The sequence below is a fragment of the Ursus americanus genome, chromosome 16 (genome assembly GCF_024610735.1).
Source record: "Ursus americanus isolate L20-20 chromosome 16, mUrsAme1.1.p, whole genome shotgun sequence".
In the NCBI taxonomy this organism is placed as follows: Eukaryota; Metazoa; Chordata; class Mammalia; order Carnivora; family Ursidae; genus Ursus; species Ursus americanus.
Genome location: NC_142142.1, coordinates 10,925,319 through 10,935,548, shown reverse-complemented (window position 1 = coordinate 10,935,548; position 10,230 = coordinate 10,925,319).

Sequence of the window (10,230 nt, the reverse complement as noted above, 5' to 3'; positions counted from 1 at the left end):
CTTCTTGTCTGGGGGCTTTTGGATAGAGGTTAGTAACAGAGTGAGGTAACAGAAGGATTTTAAGGCCAGGGATGGGAAGGCATGAGTTCCTGCTGAGGACTTCCTATTTAAGCAAGTCAGGACCCCTTTGTCTACCTTGGACAACAGGGACTGGGCTCAATGGCCCTTGAGATCCCACTGCTGCCTTGGTCAGTTTCTGTGGAGTTCGCTAGCTCCCAGAAGGCACTGAGCCCTGTGGGATCCCGTCCTTCAGTCCAGTGGGATTTACTAGGTCAGAGCCAGGCCCCTGGGACTGGTGACGTCTTCCCAGGTGGACAGTAGGTGGCGCTGAAGCTCTGTTTATCCAGCCTCAGGGGCGGGGCTACCTGCCCCTCACCTAGCCGGGTGAGACCCCTTCTCCAGCTTGGCCCAGGTGCTTTTGGACCCCATCTTCTGCTGATAGGGCTCCGAGAAGGGCTGGGCTAGGCTGGGCCGGGCTTTGTTCTCCCTCGTCCAGAAGCTAGGAAAGACACTTGCTTTGCGTGACAGAGCCACAGGGTGTGTGAGCAGGGAGAGCCTCCAGGGCTCTTCTGGCCCCTTTCACTGAGGCCGAGAGGGAGGGGCTTGCCTGAGTGGGTTTATTAACCCACTGAGGAGTGGTTCCAGCGTGCTACATACGGCAGGTCATCCTGGCCTTTCCTCCTCCTAAGCCCCTCGCCAGTTCACCTCCTCCTTGCCATCCCCGCCACACTTTCCCATCCCACGCAGTCCTCAACCATCTGCCTGGCCAGGATCATTTTCCTAGCCTCCTCACGGGTTCTTGCCCTGTGGGTTTCTTCTACGGCTCCCTGTGCCTGCCCCCCCGCCCCCCGCCGCCCAGTCCAAGGATTTTTCTCACACATAGATCCAACATCACCCTCCCCTGCGGAAGCCCTTCCCTGCCCTAGCTCTTCCCTGCCCTGCCCCCCTGGAGGTGCCTTAGTCCAGCAGTCCAGGCCTTGGGAGCAAGGCCCTCTCCCTCTCCCAGGCCTCAGCCATGCAAGTGTGGTCTGAGCCCCTCACACCTCGCCCATGCTGACCCTCACTTCCCTGTCGTACTGTCAAACTCCCCCTCATCCTCTACCACTCAGTGGGCCCTCTGAGATGTGGAGGCCCAGGTGCTCCTCCTAGGCTCCCACGGCTGTGACTGCAGCGTGTGACGGGATGCCCCTGTGTCAGTCTCCTCTGCTGGGTGGGGACCCTGGCACAGGGTTGGCCTGCTGTTGGAGCTCAGTCGTTTTGGGTGGATGACAGAGGATAGGTACCGAGCACTGTCAGATGCTTGCACGCTGCTGTGGGCCAGGCATTGTGTGCACAACAGCCTCACGGGCACAACACGGACGGGTCAGAGACTGCAGTTACCTCCCTTTTACGGGAGAGGAGACGAAGGGGCTGAAGGTCACATGACCAGTGAGTGAGAGAATGGAAGCCAGCTCAGCAGGCTGGGGGCACAGTGAGGCCTCAGGCCATAGCTGAAGGGGACACATGTCCTCGAGGATGTGAGTAAGGCCACTCTGGAGCCATCAGGAGGCCACTTGGGGTGCCTGGGACAGAAGGCCCTTAAGAAATAAGGCTTCCACCCTGTCTTAGAGCGTGGGGAGCTCCCAGCTGTTCTGAACCAGGCAGGGACCTAGGACCTGAGTACCAGAAGTGTTCACGTGACTGTTATGAGGCAGAGACCGGTGGCTGGAAACCCAGGAAGAGGTTGACCTGGTGATCCAGGGAGAGGCAAGGCCCAGCTCGGCGGGTGGCTCATGGTCTGGGATCAAGCTGGGCCAAAATAACAAGACTTTCCAAGGAGCCCCGTCGTCAGCAGGATGGAAGCCGGGAAGCCAGAGGTAAGGCTGCCCGCAGAAGGCAGGACGTGATAATAGCTGCAAATATTTGCTGCAGGGAAACCCAGAGGCTGGGGATGGGCAAAAGGAAGGGCCTCTAGAGTTTCTCAGGTTTCTGGGTCACAGTGTCAATAACGGGACTGTCTTCAACTTGCTGCATGACGTTGGTGTGGTCTATGCACCAATAAGGAAATTCTAGCCTGGAGTCCCCCAAAGGGCCCCTGTGTCTGGGTGCCTAGTCTTGAAGTTACACAGAAGTGAGAAATAGAAGGGCCCTGGTGCTTATGCCTGAGCCCTTCATTATCTGAAGGAGAAACTGAGGCTCAAAGAGGGACTGTGTTTGCCCCGTCCCACAATGAGCCAGGTGCAGAATCCAGGTCTCCTGACTCCCAGTCTGATTTGGTGGCGACTCAAAGCACATTCCCTCCTGTTGTTCCAAGACCTGGCTCACATTCTTTGGGGGAACCCTGGGAGGTCATTTGGCACAACCCCTGCAGCTGGGCAGCCCTGCCTTACCCCGCACCCCTTAGAAAGGAGTGTTCAAAATGCCTTAGTGGTTGAAATTCATTCCTGATGGTGCTGGAGAACTTCCCTCTAGCTGCAGTCATCTGCTTGGAGATGTGTTTGGGGCAGGGCAGTGTGAGGAGGTGCTGGCTAGGAGTGGGGTGTCTGCCTGGTGGCGACACCCAGCTCAGCCTGACGCCTGCCCACCCGCTGGCATCACAGCGGCTGATGAGATCATCCTCTCTCTGGGAGGCTTGCTCCCAGGGGCTCCCACGGGGTCCTAGTCAGGTCTGCCCCCTGACTCAGCCAAGGGGTCCAGCCACTTCTGGAAGGTAACTCTTCTCCTGGGTCATCAACGTCAAGATGGATCACCTCTTCTAGACACCCAGTTCTGGATCCTAGGGCCTCTGGTCACTGCTCCCCAGCTGCCATGAGCTTGCCTCAGGGGGCATGAGGGGCAAAGCATCATCCCACCCCAAGTAGGGAAATCAGGCCAGTCTTAACCTGCTGCAGAGCCTCTGTTCCTGGCCTCCTGGCTCTTCCTCAGGCTCGGCCTCATCCCTGAAACACCCCCTCCCTTCCCAGGGAAGGGCACACTGAGGGTACTCAGCCCATGGTCAGGAGGAGAGGAAACAAACATTTCCTGAGCTCCAGCTGGTGCCTGGTGCGAATACCTTCTCCAGCGGTCCATGTAGCGACTCTGTGTGGTGTGAGTGTCACTAGCCCTGATGACCAGCTGAGACCCCAAACTGCCAAGCCACTAAGTGGGGGAACCGGAACTTGAATGTCCCTATTTGCGTATGGGGAAAGATCACTCTTGTTTTTTTCTCCAAGTGATCGTCACTGGTGAGAATAACCATGCATTTCAGCTAACACACAGTAGGGGCTCAATAAATATTTGTTGAAGGAACGAGTGAGTAAATGAACTAGTTCTCAGTGGCTAGGGGTGCTGGATGAGCCCCTGCCCTTACTGGCATTCAGGCCCCTGGCCAGAGAGGAGGTGCCCCTTAGGGACCTGAGGGCAGAGCCACCCTTGTCCCTCACAACTAGCTGGGGTGTCATTTCCTCTCCCTTTGTCCCCCACCATTGAAGGGTAGGCATGGCAAGTCTAAGGAGGGGAAGAGGACCAGGATTTGGATAGAGGCTGAATTAACAGCAGGGTGTCCCCTCCATGGGCTCCTGTGTCTTGCCCTCCTGCATGGCTCTCCTGCCTCCGTCCTCTGTGCTCAGCTGGGAATACAGCCGTAGGAAGCCCTCTTCTCCTACAGACTCGACCTGGCACCAGAGCCTGCAGTGGGCCTCTCCCTGGGCTCCCCCAGCCTTGTGAACTGTCACACAAGCCGCATGTTGTCATTGACTAGTTATGTGGTTGTTGCTCCATCAGACCAGGAGTTCCCCGAGGGCAGGGCTTGTCTGCAGCTCCCATGACAAGGCCAGGAAGGAAGGTTGTTGAACCAGTGAAGGAATGAACGAATGAAGAAATGAATGAATGAAGAGACAGGCAGCACGAATATTCCCAATCGGCAAGTCTGGGGCCTCAGTTCTGCCACCAGCTGGCTGGTCGACACTGGGCAAAGCCGGGTTCCACTTCGGTTTCAAACATCCCACCTGTCCGTTGGGGTCAAGGGACCTCCCAGCTGTCCCTCAGAAACCAGGAGTGGGGGCAGGGCTGAGTGCACCCGCAGGTGCTCACACAAAGCTGCCCTGCTGTCCCTGCCCGCTTGGCCCTCGGCCCCACTGAGGGAGGGTGGGGGAAGCTCTCATCACACTGCTTGAGCCCCACGCGGCTGCATACCGCCTCGTCCCAGAAATGCGCCATCTCGGCTCTGCTGTCTGCCCCGAGCAAGCCTGCTCGGCCAGCAGACCCGCTGACATCAGCCAGGGCTTGCTGGGGACAGGCCCCACAATCCAGCCCCAGGGTCAGAGAGCGTCTGCGATGCTTTGCAGGTCTCCAAGCCTGTGCCACTCCCCAGCCACTCTCCCCACAGCGCAGGGGGCAGCCTCTCAGTCTTCATGGTCACCCAGGAAAGTGGGAGCTGCAGAGGGAGGGGCCGGACCGGCCCTGAGTGCTCCATGCCCGGTGGGCTCGCCGGGAGTCTGAAATCAAGCTGTAAACTCCAGACTGCTTTATTTTAATCCCCAGGGCTGCCTGAAGGTGTGAATTTGAGCAAGTGGGTAATTTCCTTTCTTTATCTGTTTTGGGAAGATAACTTGCGCGGTAGCCCTGAGGGTGCCGGTAGAGATGGAGGGGCCGCTTGTGGACTGTGGGCCTGTTCCTCACTGCCCCCATCAGCCTCCTAGCCAGGGTGGTGGCTGCGGTGGAATCGTGTGCACCTGCCACTTTTCAGGCCTGGGCAGTGGGCATCACAACCTGAGAGAGTCTAAGCTGCTTTCATCTGCCCAGCAGGCTCGCTGTCCCAGGCCTCAGCTCAGCTGTGATCACAGAGCAGACCCCCCAGACCCGCTCACAGTCCATCTCCAAGCTGCCCCCCCCCATCTCTGTCCACGTTCTGGACATTTCTTCCCAGATTCAGATTCCTCTCTTTCACGGGTGCCTGGGCTTCAGCGCTGGGATGTCCCATGGGCTCCTCAGACGGGAACACTCGGGCACCACCACACCCAGCCTCTTTCTCGTCCAGCTTTCCCCAGGCCCCTGAATGACTCCTGCCATCTCGGCATCTTTCCAGGCTCCCTTCTCCCTCTCCCTCACCTGTGACACCTCAACAAACCAGCAGTCAGCTCGGAGGGTACCACCTCTAAGTGTCTGCTAGTTCCAGTTTTCTCCAGTTCTACCCCACTACCCTCGTCGAACCTTCATCTGTCAAGTTTTCCCGGGATCGGGACAGTTGCCCAGCTGGTCCCTCTCCCCATCTTGCACGTGGCAGTGGCATATCTTTCCAAAACGCAGACCCGACCATGTCTGCTTGAAACTCTTCCAGGCTCCGCATGCCCACAGACGAACACCATGTTCTGGGGGTCGGTGCCCGGCCGTGCCACCTTCCAGCCTTGTATGGTGCCTCCTTGCCCTTCACACCTGGCCTTCCTCCAGCTCCTCAAGCTCCTGCCTCAGAGCCTGTGCCTTTCTGCCCTCTCCACCCTCACCTCATGGCATCCACGGCTGGCCAATTTCCTCCTTCCATTGCCTTCCTGGAGCTGTCTTCCCCGACCTCCGGAATCTAGTTAGGTCCCTCCGCGTACTCTCTGCCGCCCTCCCTAAGGCTGTGATCTAGTCTCTTGAGGGCCTCTGCTGACCATGGGGGCTCTAGAACTAGGAAGAGCCTCTGCGTTGCCCCAGTCTGGGGTAACGGTGGCTGGGCAAATCGATCGGTTGTTGATAAAGCCTGGCCCTAGGAGGGGGTATGACCTCGGGCAAGACAGTTGTCTTCAGCAGAGCTAGTCTCTCAAAGGGCTGACAGCTGAGGCCGCATTCCTGACCCTTCAGTCCTGTGCGGGGACCCGGCAGGCCAAGCACGGTCCATGACACATGCGGAAACGAGCTCATAGGGGTTCTGAGATTTGCCTCTGGTTGATCTGTGATTGCACGGCTTCTCGGTCTCAGCCTGTCTACTCCCAAACGTCCTGTCTGCTCTTGGCATCGGCTTTACCCTCGGGGCACCGTGAAGGCAGCCGCGCTCCAGTGGGTCTTAGGGGTGCTTCAAGTAATCCAATGATCCAGCGCACGGGAAGGGAGAGGGTGGTCCCTCCACCACGTGGTCTCACCTGGCGCTCAGAGAGGCGTTGCAGAAGTCACCTCTGGGGCACGGAGGGAGGGGGGAGATCTCAGGCCTCATCACTGTCCTCACTCGGGCCTCAGCGCCACACTTGGCCTCCCGTATCCCTCGGAGGCACAGCCTGGGGACGGGCTGAGAGCCAGCAGGTGATGTAAGTAGTATGTTTCAGGAGAAAGATAGGCAAGCCAGAGCTGGGCCCTGCCATTCCCCAGCTCATGGGTTAGACAGGCTAAACAACAAAGAAAACAAAGCACCCAGTTCCCCAGCCATCTGGAAAGATTCATCAAGAGCTTCGCCTGTGCTCTATGTGCATTGCAGATAGTTCTCACAACTCTGGGAAGAGGTACAGTTCATTCCCCCATTCTAGAGATAAGAGACTGAGGCTGGCATTGCTGAGCTATGGTGACTTGCACGGTGGTGCAAATCGATGGTGCAAATCGATGGTGGGTAGTAGGCACCTGGATAGGAGACGAGAATTCCAAGTGAAGGGGAGGAGTCGGAGCCGGGAAGGAGTCCCTGACCTGAACCACTGCTACCTTTCCGGAGCCCTGGCAGCCATCCAGGAGGGTAGAAAGAAAATCCCCCAAGCCCAGGACCAGCCAGGTCAGCTGGAACTCGCACTGGGAGGTGTGCTGGAGGTAAGACAGGTTCAAGTTGCCTCGGCCACCAAGCCCTACGTGCATCTTGCCTGACCCTCTCCTCCCGGCTACCGCGGAGTCCTGGGAGTTGAAGGAAGGGAAGAAAGGGGGAGCAGAGCCACTTTCCCGAGCATGGCCACTGGCTACAAAACAAAAGAAGTTTCCTCTTGGGTAACAAGGAGAGGGGCCTGATTTCCAACCGCTCTGCCCCATGTGGGCATCTTCTTTCAGAGATAGATGAGGGGACGAGGGTTTATTATCAGGAAGACTCTTCTTACCTGAGGTTGGGGCTTGTCAGGCGCTGCTCGTGTGTTGCCCTGTCTCGGCAGCTCTGGGGCTGAGTTTAGAAGCTGCTTTACCTAGTGTGCGCCTCCTGTGTGCCGAGCCCTGTCAGTGGCCTCATCCAGTTCGCACAGGGGCCCGTGGGAGACAGGCTGTCCCCTCCATTGCTCTGATGGGGAGACGGAGGTCCAGGGAGGTGAAGGGACTCACCCAGATCTCCTAACGCCCAGCCCAGCATTCTCTTGATTTTCCCAAGCAATATCCCCCAAAGACAACACCTGTCTCTTACAAGCTCTGAATTCGGGAGCAGATTCTAATGGGTTTGGGTTGGGTTTCATGCCTGTTGGGGAGAGATTTTAGTTGGACCTGCCACCTCTCACTTTCCCCATTTATTAAGTGGGTATTAATACTAGAAGTAGTGTGACTAAATACTGTGCCTTTCAGGATGCCATGTGATTCGGGGGTGAGCACAGGCAGAGGGCCTGGAGCACAGGAGGGCCCTACAAAGGTTGGTTGGTATTTCAGGGTAGGTAAGGGAAGAAGCAGGCAGACCAGTAAATGCTTAGCCGCCCCACCCCCTTTAGGGCCCGTGTCCCTCGCCTCTTCTTGACAAGGTCCTCAGCAGGACCCGGACCCCCCTGTGGGTGTGTGGTGCGCACACTTGCATTCATGCGTGAGTGTGATGCTTCTGCCCTCAACGAGGGCCCCGGGGGCCCCCAAGGCCATGTCTCCCCTCCAGATTGGGGCTCAACCCAGAGGATTCTGTTCATGGTGCCTGATTGCTTAATGAGCTTGGCATCAGGGTTTGAATAATTGCACCATAAAGTATGTAAATCTAATCATAACAACACCACGCTGGGCAACCTGCATTCTCTCAGCTCTCAGGTGCCCTAATCCTGGGACAAAAGTTCCGTGGGAACCACACCGCCCAGCTCCCTCCCACTTTTCTGAAATTATAACTGCGGTGTGTACCTTGGCCTCGGCAATTACAGTTGCACAAAGGGCTCCCTGCCCCCACACCACCCGGGTCTCACAATAACAATGAGCGAACACTGACGGAGTGCTTGTGATGGGGAAGGCATCGTTACATCTATTAACTCATTGAATCCTCCTAATAACCCCCGGAGAGAAGCCTTCTTGGATTCCCTGTTTTGCAGAGAAGGAAACTGAGTCTCAGAGGAGCGGAATAACTTGCCTAAGGTCACACAGCTACTAAAGGGAGAAATTCTGCAGAAAGGGAAAGAAACTGAGGCACGGAAAGAAGAAATGGATTTATCCAACAAATTATGGTAAATCAGGGTTCACCCAGGTCTCCTGGGACCCCTCAGCCATCTCTGGGGTCTGCGAGGGCCGAAATGTCACCCCAATGTGTGAGTCTAGCTGCAGCGTGTATGTATTGGAGGTGTGGACCGGGGCCTCATTCTGGGAAAGTCAGGGGATACAGCCAAAGTAAAGAGCTATTTTAAGGCCTCCCTTGCCTTCCCTGCTCCCCACATAGCCCCTCTGCTGAGCCAGGCGGCAGTGGCCGGGGGCCTGGGCCAAGCGTGGAGAGTTTGTTCCGAGAGCAGAGGGAAGTCTTGGCTCCGGGACATTCACACCCAATGAATTACTTCAACGCTAGATTAGACTTGCAGGCTTGGAGCAAAGTGATAATAGGGCTCAATTAAATTAATTTATATGGACTCTATGCTCCGGGCCCCTCCGTCAGTGTTGGGGCAGGCCTGACCCACCGCACTTGGCCTCAGGCTCAGCCCACGCTGGGGAGTTTTGGATAGCGGTCAGCAGCGTTGGGTGCGGGGGCCACTCCTTCTGTGGTGGGAAAAGCAGGGCTGGAGCTGCGGGGGGAGAAGAAGCCGGGATTGTTGTTTTTGGGATTGTTGTTTTTTGTTTGTTTTTGGTCTGACGTGCAGGTTGGGAGAGAAGGACCCTGATGAAACAAAGACTTCAGGGAGCTAACTCCTGGTTAGAGAAGATGAGGACTGGCAGGTCTGGAGGCCTGATTCCCAAGGTCCTTGGGAGGGACCTTGAAGACATCATTTGGGGAGGCCCTTGGTCCACGACCTGGCCTGTGTCCCTCCATTAGCCCAGACAAGGGGACATGTGGCTCTTTGTGGTGAGTGGCTGGGAACAAGGGAGGGCCTGGCCCCTGGGACACAGGCTGGGCTCTGCTGGCAACTTGCTGTGTGAAAGAATCACAGGGCCCTCCCAATCCAGCCCCTGTCCGCCTCTCCTGCTTCTGTGCAAACTGCCTGCCCCCCTGCTCTTTAGATGCCCTGAATCCATCTGCCGTTCAGTGGCTGGCCCGCTTTGCCATTCTGCAACCCCCTCCTCCCCAGGGCCTTTGCACTTGCTGTTCTGTCCAGGATGGCCTTTCCCCCCACTTTTCCTAAAGAGTGCCTGATCCTTTCCCTATCCCTGCACTTAACACTCTGAATGTGGGGATCTGTCTCAGAGCCTGTCTCTCCAGGAAATGGCCTTCTGGAGGGCAGGGGCAGATCTGATCACCCCTGTGGCTCCAGGGCCAGGACAGGGCCTGGCACAGAGGTGGCACTGGGGGAGGTTAGATGATCTCGAGTGTCCCCTGCAGCATTAATGTCGTGACTCTATCTTGGTCTCTAGCCCAGGCCCGGGGCCATCATTCAGCTGTGTAGGTGGCACTGGATAAAGCACCAGGTGCCACACTTGTGAACCGTCTGTCTCATTCACTGGCCTGAGATGAGTTACTCGCTTGTCCTCAGTTTCAGTTTCACGGTCTGCAGAAAGTGGGACTGGCTGGCCTGCATCTGGTGTGCAGGGACTCCAGCAGGTTTTGCTGTAGGTCTTGCTGTGCCAAGGAGAGGCCGGTGCTGATGCCGTGAAGCGGAGGGGGGCGAAGGTGGGCCCTCTGAAGTGGGTCTCAACCTACGGACTGCTGGAGGGCTTGCACAGGAGCTGGGCCTCTCTTGCTGTCTTTTCTCTGGCATACTGGACCCATTCCACAAGTATTTATCAAGTGCCCTGTATGCTGGTCCCGCCTCCACCGCTGCCACGGACCCTCCACTTCGGGGCCCTGGCTGCATCTGCGGGACCGGGAGCTTCTGCCAGGTCTGCATGGCTCTGAGCCCCAGAGAGCCCCCAAGGGTGTGGGGGTAAGGAGTCAATCAATCCTCCCTCTTTGCTGACCTGACCCCCTGTTTTTTGAATCCGGATGAAGGAGTTTGGACTTCACCTAAGAAATGTGGG